Source organism: Pan troglodytes, chromosome 6 (assembly GCF_028858775.2).
Source record: "Pan troglodytes isolate AG18354 chromosome 6, NHGRI_mPanTro3-v2.0_pri, whole genome shotgun sequence".
In the NCBI taxonomy this organism is placed as follows: Eukaryota; Metazoa; Chordata; class Mammalia; order Primates; family Hominidae; genus Pan; species Pan troglodytes.
This window is the reverse complement of record NC_072404.2, coordinates 47222486-47239838: the sequence shown is the minus strand read 5'-3', so window position 1 is coordinate 47239838 and position 17353 is coordinate 47222486. Positions and strand designations below refer to the sequence as shown.

The 17353-nt window shown below is 41.1% G+C and overlaps 1 protein-coding gene across 3 annotated transcripts in view; it reads right to left on the bottom strand.

Annotated features, from left to right (window-relative positions):
* Positions 1–17353, bottom strand: part of GLI3 (GLI family zinc finger 3) — a 275558-nt gene that overhangs the window by 187216 nt on the left and 70989 nt on the right. Inside the window, exon 1 of one of the 3 annotated variants that reach the window (XM_063813784.1) lies at positions 3139–5608. The gene's annotated coding sequence lies outside the window, so the exon portion shown is untranslated. 3 annotated transcript variants of the gene reach the window in all.

Below are 17353 nucleotides of genomic sequence, written 5' to 3'. Positions count from 1 at the left end.
GGGTGAGGAAGGAAGGTGTGGGGGATGTTGATATGTGTCCATGCTCTGATGGGTCCATACATTTCTTCAAACATGTAAGAAACAGCTTGAAGAAATTCCATATACAGCGGGTATTCCAGTTTCCTAATACTTCAGTTCCCTTCGATCAGTAAGAACTTTCCATTTCTCCACTATGGTTCTCTGCAAATGTGATTGGATGACCTTTCTATAATAGCAGATCAAAGAACCCATGCATAAAATTAAATCACACTGCCTATGTGAACCCACAACAAGTGGACCAATTCATCTCTTTGAATCATACATGAACTCTAAACTACATGCTCCTAAACAAGTTCCACATTTAATCAACAGACTGTGCTCTGGCAGATAAGTGCTGATGGAAAGAAAGCTGCTGTCTGGGTACCACTTAGACATCTAATGTAAAAACCATTTCCTATTCCTATCTTAAAAAAAAACTGTATTTGGGTATAAATAATAATATTGTTGTGCATTTTAGATAAATAGATCTTGGGCACATCTTATTCTCATATACAAATTTATCTTCAAAATAATCCATAAAGCAGATATGATTAACTAAGGGCTCCCCCAATAAACAGAAGAATAATGCTTTAGCAGTTTCATAACTTTGTTCAAATTCAGAAGAAAGTAGAACTGTAAACACAGACTTGCATAAAAATACAAACCGAAAATAACAAATACTATTTATGTTGACTCAGGACTTGAACTACCTAAAGCCAGCAGCAAGTTTAGTCTTTCTGCCTGTGTGTAGGACTTGAAAACTAAGCAATATATTCCTCACCTTAGCAAATGACTTGCAGAACAGAAAAGACAATGAGGTATATTTTGGTCTTTACAGAGAATTTGCTGACTACTACAAGGTAACTGTGAAATATTATTTTAATATTGTTTTGTGCAGATCCTCATCCCAAACTTTATAATTAAGGGGTAAATTATATGCTTAATCTATCAAGTAAAAACAAAAACAAAAAAAAACCTGTAATCCCACATGTTCACATTGATCTCTATGAAAGCAATTCATACCATGCTCCTTGTAATTTTAAAACAAACTACAAAAGATAAAATACATTTTTATTTTCCCCTCTAACTAATATTTTTAGGCAGTAGGTCACCCTTGTACTTCATTAGCAGAAAATTCACAGTCTATAGAATAAGAATTTTGCAGTTACGTAAAAGCAAAAGGGTGTCAAAAACACTAAAACTTATGTCAGTTTTATAAAAATTCCTATAACCTACAAATGGCCCAAGTCATATTTTCCACTAATTTGTGCTCTGTATAAAGCCTTTATTTCAAACTTAAATCTGAAATGAACTTCTAGCACTGAGGTGCAAATTCTGTAGAAAGGGACCTTCATTTGGAGGCCAGAAAACCCTTCCTCAGGGGGGCTCTGACACATAATTAGCATTCTCTGGGAAAGATGAATAACCAAACTCGGCTAACCTGTTCCAGGTTTAAAACAGGATTTCCTTGACTTAATTGTCCTAGAATAAATTAACTTTTCTTCTCTTAAAACGACATCCCTATAATAAACCCTGTCTTAAAAACTACATGTTTATGATGAGCATTTGAATCCAACCTCACAAATAACTGAATAATGAATGGGTTATGGTCTGGCCAGAGACTCTTCCCACCATTCCCCCAACCTCTTGAGAGAATAAACTCAGGAGGGTAATCGGGGCGGCGGAGTGGGGAGGGTGAGTGGAAATGAGGGTACCTTTTAGCTCAATGATTTTCTTAATGAGAGTTCACCCAACAAAAGTAAATATTAAAGTTATAACAAGAAGTAACCGAAGTGCACATTTTTAATACGGAAAAAATTAAATTAAAATTACTATTCTCTTAGTAAAGTTAAATGCAGGCAGGAATTTTTTTTACGTGAAAATTTCCATCAGGAAACTTGCTTTTACAATAGTCAGTGCTACTCTAATTTTACCCAACCACACCTCGCCGCCCCAAAAGGAAAACTCCAGCAGACAAATACTTCATGAAGTTTACCTCCTGTACCAAGTTGCTTTTGACGGGCATTCATATGAAAACCTGACAGTATACACACTCCACAATACAAACAGCTATGAGGCTTGAAAGCACTCTGTATACAGTGAAAGGGACACTTTCCAAGCAATACTCCTGCCTGCTTTTATAAATTTAGCAACCACTTCAGCAAGCCAAAAGACGAAAGCTGTCTAATCTTGTTCAGTTGAGCCGAGTTGTTCAATAAAGTTTGAGAGTCAGTGCAGACAGGCTACGCCAGGCCAAATTATTGACAGAAACACACTGTCCACCATGGCAACAGGCAGAAGTCTGCTGCAAAAATGTAAGCAAACAGCCCACTGCTCCAAGAGCATCTGCCAATGGACTTTAACAGCCAAACACAAGGCAACTGTTCCCACTTCTCTATGTTTAACAGCTGCAAGCTCGGGGGTCAAACCGAAACATGCAATTCACTAAAATCTTTCAGGAAAAAATGACTTTAAATACTGTCATCATAATCCCACTTTGTACCTCCTTCTTTTTTCATATCTATGCTCAAGTGGAAGTTAACAAATCCCTGCCCCCAGAGAGCTGCCCAAAGCATCACGTTTTAGAAACTGTCCCAGAATTTCCAAACTCATCCAAAAGCAAGTGACATCAAGTCAGATACTCTTGGTGCTAGAAACTCAGAAAAAAAAAAAAAGTGGGGTCCTTGCAAGCAGTGCTTAGGACGTTTGCAATAAAAGTCTGGAGAAGGTAATCACGTTGCTGCATGAAGCAGGACTCGAACACGCACTTGTGGGCGCTTGCAGACAGACATCTATCCGATTTCTCATGGTAACCGAGGGAACAGGTTTCGGGTTTTTTTGTTTTGTTTTGTTTTGTTTTGTTTTTTTCTGTCCATGACTTGAAAGAAAAGTTTCAGGTGATTCCTTCAAGATAAAAACAAAACTCTGCCAGGCATCACTAACTAAGGACACCTCCCGTCACCTAACAAAATTAGCTGATTAGGAGCTCACAGTACACGTGTTCACCCCCTTTTCCCACTTAACATCGATTTTCCCTTAAAACCCATTTTAATACCCACTACTCCTCTCTTGTCCCAAGACCTAGAAGATGCGGAGTATAAAAGAACAGACAATACTTACAACACAGTCCCCAGGCTCTGGCTAGCTACTTTGCGCCAACTTCTCTTGGTGAGCTCTCTCTAGCTGCGCAGACCCTCTAGGAACATTCTCGGTGTCTCTCTGCCTCCCTCTCCCTCTCCCTCTCCCAGGCAATGCTGCTCCCATTAGAGGAATTAAAAGTGGTTGGAGCCATGCTAAATTTAACAAGCTCATTAGTATTCTTTCTGAGTGCTTCCGAGTGAACTCTCCCTATTCAAGCCTCTCTCTCCAGCAGAAGGGTCAGGCGGCTAATCATTAAATCAAACTAATGTCACCCTATCACAATCAGCCTGAGAGAAGGAGGGTTTATTATTTCAGTTTATGCTAAATAAACGGTTTTACAAATGGTCCCCAAGCAAGGTCAACAGCAGCTTCAATTACAAGACAAACTTAACAAGAGTTGCTATAAACCAAGTACTCTGTATTGACTTAAGAACAGGCTCCGCTCCACATATTGCCACTAGCAGGATTGTACAGGAATGCATATTGTAAAATAAAGGAAGGGGTGAGCTTTTTTCTTTGCCAGAATTTGCGAGTGCACAGCGACTCCTCATTCACCTCTCTCCAACCAGCTAGCCGCTCAGCTCAATTCACCCCACACAAAGGCTGGAGCCTAGACCTCAATGGACCGAGTGAAACATGTTCAAAACTAGGCTCTCTATTGTGACTGAATTTCTTAACATCTTTTCAAAAAGCGGAGAATGCCTTGAGGCTAAAGGAAGAAACAGGCTAATGGTGAATTGGGAATTCTGAGCAAATTTCAGAGCCCTTTCCTCCTAGCTTTTGAGGTTGAAAGCAAGCTCTTTCCTTTCAAGTTTCAAAGTCCTTTTTCCTCCCGCAGTGTCACAGAAGGATTTGAAAAGAAGGTAATTGTGCTCGCAGTCTCCCTGATCAGAGCTTACGTCCTATTTCTGGTATTTCGGAATACTTCTTGCAATAATAGTGCATATAGCTCAATCCCTTAACCGGCCTGCACTCTGCAATTGCTCATTAAATGAACAATTGCGGGTATAAAATGCCTTTTATGTTCAAGGTCTGGATATAAGATAAGCATTCTAGGACTCTAAATTTGGTTTACTAAGGAAACTCTCCATCATTAAATTACAAAACTGAAGTCAGAATATCAGGCTTTCCCAGAAAAGTGGCACTCAGGTTGCAGCCAGCCAAAATGAAGGGAGGATGGGGCGGGCAGGGAGGAGGCAACAAAATGTTAAGGGGGGGTGGGGGGAAAGACCGGAGGATACTCAGATTTCTAGCCAAATGAGATTCTAACAAGAAAATACTATTTCCATATTTAAGGTCTGAGTTTGTGAAACCTTGTAACTTCTATATTGAATGATATAATAAAGTCATGTTCAAATGAATTAAAATACAGGACTGAGGCTCCATAAATATGTTGTTGACTAATCTGGACCCCTCACAAGCAAACATCTTCCCCATCCTTAAGAAAAGAAATAACCCTTTCCCATCATTATTTACATCATCTCATGTGATCCTCACAGCAACCCAATGATGGCGGTAGGACAAGGTATTAGGCCCAGCTCAGAAACTAGCCGTCATGTCCCAGGTGAGTAAGTGATGCAAAGAAACTTCCCAGTATGCTTTACTGAATCCACACCTCCCTGTCCCCTGTTAACAGGACAAGAGCTCTGTTTCTGGGTAGGCTTTTGGAATGATACCTGGATATGTGCCCCAACATCCACTACTACCACCAGTAAAAAGAAAAAAAAAAAAAGAAAAGGAATGACATTGCTATGCACAGAAAATTTCAAAACTGAGACACTCTCCCATTAAGTTTTTGACAACATAAATCCACTCCTGGGAAACACCGACAGAAGCCCAAATGACAAATCTATGGGGAGACACTGGACCCACGTGGAGGACCCACACAGGTGCAATCCTCCCCCTTCCACGCGCAAAGATACATACAGGCCCCACTCAGCGCTGCACACCCTCTCCACCGCACTCCAGGACTAGGCCAGGGGCTTTGTGTGTTCCAGGCATTTTTAATGTGTCTCCAGAAGCTTGGGGCCCCGCCCTCCTGTCCTGAACAAGACACAGAGCATCATCGTCTCTCCTTTCCTCCCAGGAAATTGCTTCGCTGTGTTTGCAAAGAGCATTATTTCATTTTTTTCCTATTATTCATTTGTTGCATCTTATCAGCTTTTATTTCTTTGGTTATTTACATGTTGATGCTCTTTGAATAAAAACCAACGGAATCCAAGTCCTCGCTCCCTGTTTCAGAATTCTCCCCAAGACTGACCAAAGAGAGATCAGAAATGAAAAAGAGAAGAGGCTAAGTATATTCAAAAGCATTGCAGAATTACGCTAGGAAGGGGGAATAAAGTTCCTGTAGTTTTAAAAAGCAGAATATTTCCTCTTTCCATCTAGATTGCAGTTCTGCCAAAGCCAGGGGCTGCTCCCTAGAATGTCTAGAGCTTGGCTTCCAAAGGGCGTGAGCAAACAATGCCTACTCTAAGAACATTTCCAATACCCTCGGGGTCAGACTTTGCCCTTGTGCAGCTACACATACATCTCACATTGACAATGACGGATGACAGAGGGAGGGGCCCAGATGGATCAGGAGAAAGCACTCAGCTTTGTTTGCAACCTTTAAACTGCACTGCCAGGCCTGCAACATGAGAGGGCTGCAGCAGAATTTGAAGCCTTGGGGAAATTCAAGTGACAACTCTCCCTCAAAGATTATGGGATTGCTCTCTCTTCCTACTTTCACCAACCAGGAGGTCCCAGGGTGAAAGGAGAGAAAGTAGAAAATGCTCTCCATCAGGCCAAGTGTGGTGGATCACACCTGTAATCCCAGCACTTTGGGAGGCCGAGGTGGGCGGATAACCCAAAGTCAGGAGTTCAAGACCAGCCTGACCAACATGGAGAAACCCCATCTCTACTAAAAATACAAAATTAGCCGGGCGTGGTGGCGCATGCCTGTAATCCCAGCTACTCAGGAGTCTGAGGCAGGAGAATCGCTTGAACCCAGGAGGCAGAGGTTGCAGTGAGCCAAGATCACGCCATTGCACTCCAGCCTGGACAACAAGAGTGAAACTCAGTCTCCAAAAAAAAAAAAGAAAGAAAAAGAAAATGCACTCCATCAGAGCCATAGAGTAGCTTAATTGTTTTCATATTTCTACTGTTCTTTTTACCAAAGAATAAAACATAATCTAGACTGACCAATATCCCAATGGCTTCCACTGGAAACCATTTGCTCCAAAGAGCAGCAGGTTAGAGCTCAAACCAAGGCAAAATTCTCACCTCACTCCCCAACTGCTCAGTTTACAGAGCTCCATTCAACTTCAAAAGAGGTCCCTGGGATAGAAGGGAGTGGGCAGAGAGAGCAAGATGAGAATTCAGATAAACGAAAATGTAAAACCTGAAATGGCTGTTCCCCTCACTGCAGCAGAAAGCTTTGATGGCATGCAGAGCAAGCTGCCTCCTGTATTTTTTTTTTAAAAAGATAATGACAATGATGAGCAGATAACACTATCAGCTTGTCTGAAGCTTCAGCAAGTATGCCCTGTAGCCCATAGGGTTTCCATACATTTTCCTGTGCCCCTGAACCCTCACAAATAAGAGGTCTGCAGCCCCATCTCTACCCCCGGGAGGATGCTTCTGAACACTGATGACGAGGTCAGCGAAGATCTCTGTGACCTGGTTGAACACTGCCCTGAACAGGCACTTAAGTGCAAGCACAAACCCAAGGGTACTAACCATCTTTCAAAGCTCCCTACAGAAAGACTTGCCAAATCCAGCATGCACTTGAGAACAGGAAAATATAAACAAAACGGTACCCTTGAGGGCCCCAGCGGGTTCGCCTTTAAAAGGGAGGAGGAGATCTACCTTGTTTTTCAAGCGCTTGCCAAGACTCTTTCTTGAATTAAGAATTCTAAAACAACATCATGGAGCTTCTTCTATTAGTCTGCTATTAGTTGCCAGTCGCTGCTTACACAGAGTGAGTTAATTAGTGGCATCAAAGGCAGTACAATAAATTCCCAGGAGGGTCAAAAATTTTGCCTTCTGCTTGGTAGCACATTTATGACTCTCTCTCTCTGTGAGTCACAGTCTCATGAGCATTTAGGTATTCGAGATTTCTTTGAGAATTTAGTTTTAGTCTTTGACAATCAAAGAATGAAGAGTCTCTCTTTCTTACTTTGCACATACAGACCTGAGCAGTTAAGATTCCATAACGAGATCCATGGCCAACAGTTAAGCAGAAACAATGACAGGCCTGTTCAGAAGGCCAGAGTGTCCAGGTTGCTGCCACCTGGCTGCATCCTCCGATGGGAATGATCCTATCACTCTGGAGATCTAGCCCAGCCCCTGTGTGGCCAGAGGACTTACAGCTTGGTTTTCCTTTAAAGGCACGAAGGAATAAACCTCTGTGTGCAGCAGCTTCTTCCTTTGGCAGTGCTTTCAGATGCTGGTTCCCAGGTCCACACCCTCCTCCCATCACCAGCAAAGTTCTATTTCCTAACCTTTCTAACATTTTTCCAAACTGCAGAAGTGAACACAAACTTAATGGGTTGCATCTGGTGTGTTTATGTTGCATGTTTTTGTTTTTAGAAGATCACGGAATGAGAAAGCCTGAGCATATGGTGGTATTATATTTTTAATAACATTTTAGAGACCATGCTTATGCCCTTGCAGGAATCAGGCGCTCCTGGAGAGTGCATTTAAATATCACGATAATACCATTATTGTACCAAAAGGAGCTAGAGGCCACATGACCCCCATGAGGGACAGACAGCAAGGCTCACCTACACTCAATCAGCCTCTGGGCAAAGGCCAGGTGCTGCCTGGGTCAGGTTTCTGCAACAGAAACCCCCTTTAGCTATGGCCCACTGACCTCAGCTATGAAATGTGCATTTGAGAAACCCAAATGAAAATACCACCTTTTGATTCTTCACAATTGTATCTAAGCAGCCTGCTTCTAGTGAGTTAGCCACAAAAGTCTGTAACTTTACAAAATCTCAGATAATGGCTCAGGTACTGCCTATGAAGGAGGAGAGAAAGGCCACAAAATGTCACCTCTCACAAAGCACACCTTCATGGCCACAGACATGACGCTAGCTGCTCTCCTTCCTCACGCCACAGCCCCAGGAGTTCACTCACTTAGCCACCAGGCTGCCATGTCTCTAAATTGTTTAAGGATTCGAATTTTTGGACAAAAGGAAGGTGGGAGGAAGAGAAATATATAATTATTTCTATACAAAATTTCTAAACAAAAAGAAAAATGTCAAGGAAATGCAGCAATTAGCATAAAAATATTTGTATGGATTTTTAACTTATATTTCTCAATCATTTTAGAGTACAGACAAAGCTGATTTGTTTGTCTTTTATTTTTAATTCTATGTATGACCTTTACTATAATTATCTAAAGAAGTTCAAATTAAGTACATACAAATTGAAAAATTATCCCGCAAGTTTATCTGTTGAAGCCTTGCTTTAAACTATTTATTCCACCCCTTGAAACAATAGAACATAGCTAAGATACAGGAGGCTAGGTGTGCACATATTAATAACACCTCCCGCTGGTATAGGACTTTAAAAGATTTTGATAAATTAGCCTATGTAAAATTATGTCATTTTATGTAAAATTAGCCTATGTAAAATTATATCATTTTGATAAATTAGCCTATGTAAAATTATATCATTTTAATTATCTCCTATGCATATGCAAACACCTCCCCAAAATGTCAAAAATACCCTAAGGTCCCTCCCTGAAAACTTGTTAACTCAGCTTTTACCAGCCCACTCTGGAAATGCATAAATGGGAAATGCGTTAACAACACTAGACTATACTCTGCGCCTCACGTTTATTGAGCACTTACTAAACGCCAGGCCAGTGCTATGTGCTCCACATGCGTTAATCCCACTGAATCTTCACAGACCTGTCCAGGATGCAGTATCATCAACCAGTTATTCAGCTAAACGTCCTGAGGTTTAACAAAGATTAAGCGACTGGCTTAAAGTCACCCTTCAGGTAAGTGCCCAGCTTGGCATGACTTTCCTTTGTATTATAAATTACTATTAACCCCTAAAATGTGTCTTCTGTGAGGAGTTTTTGAGAGCATTCATTTGCTTGCCGCTGTTCTATCTGTATATGTGAAGACTATTTTTTTTTTTTCGGGGGATGGACTTTCGCTCTTGTTGCCCAGGCTGGAGGTCAAAGGCACAATCTTGGCTCACTACAACCTCTGCCTCCCAGGTTCAAGCCATTCTCCTGCCTTAACCTCCTGAGTAGCATGAGAGAGAGAGAGCCAAGCACTACACCCAGCTAATTTTTGTATTTTTAGTAGAGACAGGATTTCACAATGTTGGCCAGGCTGGTCTTGAACTCCTGACCTCAGGTGATCCACCCGCCGCAGCCTTCCAAAGTGTGGAATTACAGGCGTGATGTGAGCCACCGCGCGCAGCTGAAGACTATTTTCATTGTTAAAATTATTCTGCCTCTTCCTCTAAAGGCCGTCAGGAAGAATACTACAGACTTTAATCAAATGAACTTAATTGTAAACTTTAAGCCAGAGTCATGAATGAAATATGGTTCAGAAACTTCTTTGAATTTCTTATTCTACTTCTGTTGTTGCTGTTGTTACTTTTGTCAAGCTCAGGCCTTGGGCACATTTAGTATCTTGCAGTGTAAATGACACCTCTCATGCTGTGGTTAAATTATCTTCTTGTCACCCTATTTCTCCCCACACCTCCCCATTTCTATAGGGTTTCCAGGTTCTGAATAGCTATTTTGCAAAAAAAAAAAAAACACTGTCTTCAGGGGGACTGTGATGAATGCTTAGATGCAAGAAGCAGCCTAAGTATTTGGCTTGTGCTTAACTTAACAATAGCTCCAACAGTTAGAGCCGCACATAGTTTATTGAAAGGGGCATATGTCCAAAAGTTAAAGAAGCATATGGTTTACAGAAAAAGGAAAAAAAGACTTGCACTTGGAAGCAGCTTTGCTTGGATTATTTACCAACAAATGAAAGGCCCTTCATGCTGCCCAAGAGTATAATCCCTTCCCACTGGCTGGAAAGGAATGCTAAATGAGTCAATAAAGTCAGAATCATACAACACAGAGACATTCTCCCTTCCCAACTAAAGATGATTATCGAATTATAGCAAATTTAAGAAAGTTTTCTCTTTTTTAAATCAAGAACAAAACCAGACTACTTCTTAAAATGCACTATTAGGAATTGTAACTGTTCCTAAATGTGCCAGATATATTTCCATCCATGCGATATTAAAACTAACAAGAGTCTTTTCAATTTCTTTTAATGATGGGGTATGCAATAAAAATACAGCAGTGCTTCATTTAGCCAAAGGAGTTGGAGCAAAAAAGACCTAAATAAATAAATAATAAATGTGCATGGGCCACTTACCAAAACTAAAATCATTTCATTCAACCTTTTACAGGAGGTGCATGCAGCATTTTGAAAGCAAAAATTCTCATAACACAAACCTCCACTTAACAATCACTGCCAAGGGCTGGAACCACGGCAGGATGTTATTTCTTTTTCAATTTATTTTTTAATGTTTGGGTATTAATGGCATCAACTGCCATGTAGTATAATAAGGCAGCACAGTGTAATAAAAGGAGTTAGAAAACCTAGCTCCCAGACTTGCTCCTAGCACTTAATCGGTATGTGACCCAGGGTACATTAAAATGTATCAGGTTGTCAGCTGCCTCTTCTACTAAAGGCAGATAGTAAAACTTGCCCCTCTTACTTCATAGGGTATTCTGAGGGTTAAACATAATAGCATATGAAAGAGAGCTTTATAAACTGTGGCATTTATGAAAGCTAGGTACTATCACTAATCTGATAATCTGTGTCATAATGCAAAACAGGGTGGCAAGATAATCGAGCCCTGGGCCAGGCATTGGGTTTCCAGGCCTTGGATGTCCAGGTTGAATATCCCTTATTCAAAATGCTTGAGACCAGAAGTCTTTTGGATTTCAAATTTTGTCAGATTTTGGGGATGGGACCCAAGTCTAAACACAAAATTCATTTATGCTTCACATACACCTCATATCCATAGCCTTAGGGTCACGGCATACAATATTTCTAATAATTTTGTGTATGAAACAAAGTTTTGACAGCAGCCCCTCACATGAGATCAGGTGTAGAGTTTTCTACTTGTGGCATCACGTTGGTGCTCCCAAAGTTTCAGATTTGGAAGCATTTGGGATTCCAGATTTTCAGATCAGGGATGCCCAACCTATACTGCTAGAAATGTCTAATGTTAGGCAAGTCACAGAATTTCTTTGGGCTGCTGCTTCCCCTTATATAAAATGGGACATCTCCTATCAACTTCAGCCAACTTCTCATAGATGTCCTAGGAAAAAGGATGGTGCAGAAGAGAGCTCCGTAACCTCTAAGGCAACAGACCAGTAGACGCCTTCACCAAGCATCAGGATAGACAGCTTAGGAGGGAATAAGTGCTGTTTCACAACCAGAAAAAAAGCTCCAAGTTAATAATCTATAATTAAAACTGGTCATCTCTTTTACCCACTTCTTCAATGTTTCTCTGGTCAAGCCCCAAATCAACATTTACTAGACAAGTATGCTTAGTTCTTCAAATATCTGTTGAAAACATCAATCCCTTCTACTTGGTTTTCTACAGTGACTTGAGACACTTGAAATTTTCCCGAGGAATACATTTTGTTTCTCCATAAACAATATTTACTAAGAAAAATCAAGCAAATTATTTTAGGGTGATTATTGACAACCTGTATCCCCTGACTGCTTTTGTACAGCCTGTGAGCTCAAATATATCTCAAACTTTTTAATGGATGAAAAATAACCAAAAGAAGAATAATATTTCACAACAGGCAAAAATGATAGGAAATTTAAATTTCAAGGTCCATAAATAATGTTTTGTTGGAACACAGCCAGGCTCATTTATTTTCATGTTGTCTACAGCTGTTTTGGAGCCACAACAGAGAGTTGAGTAGTGATAGAAACTAAATCGCCTGTTAAAATCCGAAAACATTTACTAGCTGGTCTTTTGCAGAAAAGTCGTGTTGTCCTCTGACCTACCTTGTCTCAGGATATGACAAGAACACCCATTAGTAAAACTATGAAACACACCTAGGAAAAATATTCAAAAAATAAGGTAACTATCATCTCCACAGTATTTAATATGAATGCTTTGAAATCTTAAAATAACTATGAGGCAGACAGCAATATCATCCTACAGATGACGGAAATAGGCTTAGAGAAATTAACTTCTCCAAAGTCACAAAGTTAGTAAGTCAGGGATCAAATCAGTCTCCTATGATTCTGAACCTGACAATTATATGACCTAGTGTGGCACATACATTTGTTAATAGGGATGAAAGAGGCATATCCAAGAATAAAGTTTTGAGACTTCCTCTTCCCACATAATTGGGAAACTCCTTGCTAGAGGCAGAAACAAATGTAGTCAGGATTCCGAGGGAGTGTTTCCACCTCTTGTGTCAAAACTTGGGTAATAGGGTTTAGAGCAGGCTGAGTCAACACAAACAATACAAACCAGCCCAGGTTGGTTCTTCACATTCAATTCATACAGACTCATCCATGTCAAGGGCTCCGTGTGTCCCACCATGAACCCTGACCTTCTAAGGGGAGTAAAAACAGAATGGCTGCTGCCCTCAAGGCCCACATTACTGATTTTTCTAGATGAGAAACTACCTGAGAAGGGATGCAGAGGCTACAGGGTTAACACAGGGTAAGCAGTAATGTAAACAATAGGTAAACGCCATGGAGAGGAAAGGCCTCTTCTTCAGGTTTTGACTGTGGGGGGAGAGACCAGGCTTACCTTTGTAGAGGAGGTTTGAACAAGAATTGGTTTGGAAAGTCTCTAGTTCAAATTTTCAAAGAGGCTGCGATCTCAACCCAACCAACTGAACTTTACAGTCTCAATGACTACTCTGATACTCTAAAATGTTGCACCTTTGGTTTAAGTTGAGAACACATGTAATTTTTTCTGCATTTTTCTTTATTCTTTAATTCACATCTTGTTGACACAAATGGAAATGTACTTTTTTGGCATAAAAACTTTAAGAGAAATAATAATAGATTTCGCACTGCACTGCTGCCAAGTCATTCAAAGAAGAACTCTTCCATCCTAATCACATTGTCTGGGCCAGTTCTACGAAAGTTCCCAAGAAGAGTTGATGAAAACGGCAAACGAAAGACATAATCAAGGCTGTGTTACTGTGCCTGACAATTCTGTCAATTCTACTGAGTTCCTCTTATCTACTCTACAGTCTGTAGACAAAAATAAAAATCTTAGTATGGACCAGCTAGAAAACGAAACCACCCCTCCTATAAAATGAATGCACCTCAGAGCTCATTCAGCAGAATATTAGCAACCACTACAACTTCAACCCCTGCTTTGTCACAAAGAAGCAGTTTCTCCTTGGCTCCCAAGTAGCTTGGCCTTACAAAGCTCTCTTGCCTAAAGGAACTTCATTTTTGTTTCCCTTCCTATGCATTACTGTCTCTGAAGTCCTGGGGAGGAGTGGTCCAGGGGAAGGAGGAGTAAACACCTTTTTTTTTTTTTTTTTTTTTTTTGTATTTTCAACCTATCTTCAAATCTACACAGCAAACTTGGAATTTCCTGTCAAATAACAACTATCCTCACAAACTAGATATCTTCCATCCAAACACTGATCTTTTGCAATACTGACCTCCTTCTGTAATATTCAGGTCACAGTCTTCCTTGCCAAAGGCCTCATAAATTACTCAGACTCAAACCAAGAGTTATCTATCTCTATACACCTGCCTTTCTTTGCCCCACATTAAACAGTACTCTTCTATCTCACCTCTGCTTGTCACACCCCTCCGGACACTGCCAAAGAATGCTCATCTCCATCAACAACAGGCCTCTGCTCTGTAGCTGCCTCTCTCTGATTTGCCTTTTCCCCAACTGCAGTTGTCTCTACCCTTTCACTCTGAGTCCTTGTTGAACTCAACGCTGCCTCTATCTAATGCACCATCTCTATTTTCTTTTCTTTTTTTTTTTTTTTTGAGACAGAGTTTTACTCTTGTTGCCCAGGCTGGAGTGCAATGGTGCTATCTCGGCTCACTGCAACCTCCATCTCCTGGGTTCAAGCGATTCTCCTGCCTCAGCCTCCCGAGTAGCTGGAATTACAGGCGCCCGCCAGCACACCTGGCTAATTTTTTGTACTTTTAGTAGAGACAAGGTTTTACCATGTTGGTCAGGCTGGTCTTAAACTCCTGGCCTCAGGTGATCCACCCGCCTCAGCCTCCCAAAGTGCTGGGATTACAGGCGTGAACTACCGTGCCTGGCCATGTACCATCTCTATTTTTTACACGTCACAACCACTGGGCACATCATAGATCTCATGACCCCAGTGTCTCTCTTTTTGACTTTGTCTGGCTTGCACTGGACCCCTAAAGTTTTCCACAATGTTTCTAAGGATTGTTCTTTGGCCAATTTAATGGCTTCCTTACTGTGCTGATGCTTCAGTCTTCCAGCCACTCTGTTCAAGTAATAATCTTTTGCTTACTTGTCTTTATCAATCTTTGAAATCTGAATGGCTTTAAAATATTACTTTCCAAGCCTATGCAATTTTTTTTTCCTTTTGTAATGGGTCTATCTGGATAGACTTGAAATTCATTGCTAGAAAAACACCAAAATGCATGCAAAAACACAGGTTCTAATTTAATGGCTAAGTAGAAAAAATAATCACTAGGACACATCCTGTCCATACCCCTGCAATATACGGACAAGCTTTGAAAGCTGGTGTTTTAATATAGTTGTATATTCCCATGTTGAAATCGGTTTAAAGAATCTAAAGACCAGGCATGGTGGCTCACACCTGTAATCCCAGCACTTTGGGAGGCTGGAGTGGGCAGACTGCTTGAGCCCAGGAATTCGAGAACAACTGGGCAACATGGTGAAACCCTATCTCTACACAACATGCAAAAATTAGCTGGGCATGGTGGCGCAGGCCTGTAGTCCCAACTTCTTGGGAGGCTGGGGTGGGAAGCTCCTTGAGCCTAAGAGGCAGAGGTTGCAGTAAGCCAAGATCATGCCACTGCACTCTAGCCTGAAAGACAGATAAAGACCTTGTCTAAAAAAAAAATAAAAATAAAAATAATTGCCGAGCACGGTGGCTCACGCCTGTAATCCCAGCACTTTGGGAGGCCGAGGCAGGCGGATCATGGGGTCAGGAGATCGAGACCATCCTGGCTAACACGGTGAAACCCCATCTCTACTAAAAATACAAACAATTAGCCGGGCGTGGTGGCCTGTGGCTGTAGTCCCAGCTATTCGGGAGGCTGAGGCAGGAGAATGGCATGAACTCAGGAGGTGGAGCTTGCAGTGAGCCGAGATCACGCCACTGCACTCCAGCCTGGGCAACAGAGCGAGACTATGTGTCAAATAAATAAATAAATAAATAAAAATTAAAAAAATCTAAAAGGGGGTTTTGGTTTTTTTTTTGTAATGAAATCTTTCATTCTAGGAACAGTCTTAACATTGCAAGGGAAAGCAATAATGAAATGATCATAAAGGAAATGAGGCTTTTAAATCACTATTCATGGGCCAGGAGCAGCGACACGTGCCTGTAATTCCAGCACTTTGGGAGGCCAAGGCGGGTGGATCACTTGAGGTCAAGAGTTCTAGACCAGCCTGGCCAACATGGTGAAACCTCATATTTACTAAAAATACAAAAATTAGCCAGGCGTGGAGACTGCAGTGGGCCTGGGCAACAGAGTGAAACTGTGTCCAAAAAAAAAAGAAAAAAAAATCACTATTGAGTAGGGTGCACTCTCTGGTGGGTTATAGCAGATCTGTCACAAATCTTTGGCATTACAGTGTCCCTGCATCCCTACTATAGAAACCATAGAAACCAGCAAAAGTTCTGGTATAATACTTACCTATCCAATGTGAACTATCTTTCTACATGAAGGTTTTAAGAGTTCAAATAATATGCAAAAACATCAGGGTTTTCATGGGGCTGGGAGGATATTTTTAAAATACCCCCTTAGAAATACATATTCCTGAAGCCCAAGTATGGAAACATTTTTCCACATGGACACTTAAACATCAGAAAAGAAGTAACAAATTAGTTTAATTTCACTGATTGGGTCATGAAGACACAACTGTACCATACAATTTATCATGCCATTAAATCAAATAGACTGCTGGTGCATTTGGGGGTCTCATTCCCTACTTGTTCTGGGTTTAGGCCTTGTCTATAACTAGCTGCTAGTGATATCAAGTCTTGAACTTCTTTTGTACCTGCCTGAGCTGACCACAGAAAGAAACATCTAAAATGCCTCTTAAATGTGGGCAAGTCAATTTTGTAAAGTCACTGAGTATACTAATATTCTAAATAATTCAATCAAAAATGTAGAATCTAGTCTTGCAAACAAAGTTAAAACCATAAAACCATAGATGAAAATCCAAAACATTGGGAAACAGATGCTTGGCAAATCCAAAAATCACATATATTAAATCTTAATGTCAAGAGTACAAAAGCCAACTTGTCATAGATTAGTGAAAATGGAAGCAAAGTTAAAAGTTACAGTGTTCTGTATGCTCCCCTTCCTAAAAATCTTCTAGAAGCACATGTTACTTCCAGGCTCACAAACCTTGCATGAAGCCCAGGTGTCTGCAAGACCAACTCCAAACTGCCCAGCCTGAATAGAGGCTCTGAGCATGAAGAACCATCCTCAGCCCCTTCTGTCCCATCTTCTGAGCCTGCTCAACTTTCCACCCAATGTCTACCAGAGCATTTCTTACCTTGTTTGGTAATTAGCTATTCACTTGTATGTCTCCATCACTAGACTATAAGATCCTTGAGGGCAGGCGCTGGAATTCAGTACTCTGCTATCTCTTATGTGCACACCATAGGCACTAGTGAAGTATTCTACAGATGAATAAATAATTGAATGAATGTGGTGGGACTTCCAGGGAGTGTCTGGAAGCGACAGTAGACGTTTGCTACTGTTGCTCTTCTTGCTGTCTTCCAAGGGTGGCCAGAACAACAGGCATCTTTCTGATCGGGATGAGGCCCCACAGGGAATAACACTGGAGCATCCCTGTGGGCCTTGGCAATGGGGCCCCAAGAAACAAGATGCCAAAAGTGAAAGCATAGGTCCAGTTGGGGGGTTGGAGGGACAACAAACAGAGGAGAAGGGGGCAGAGGGGAGTCTCTTATGGCAGCATTCTG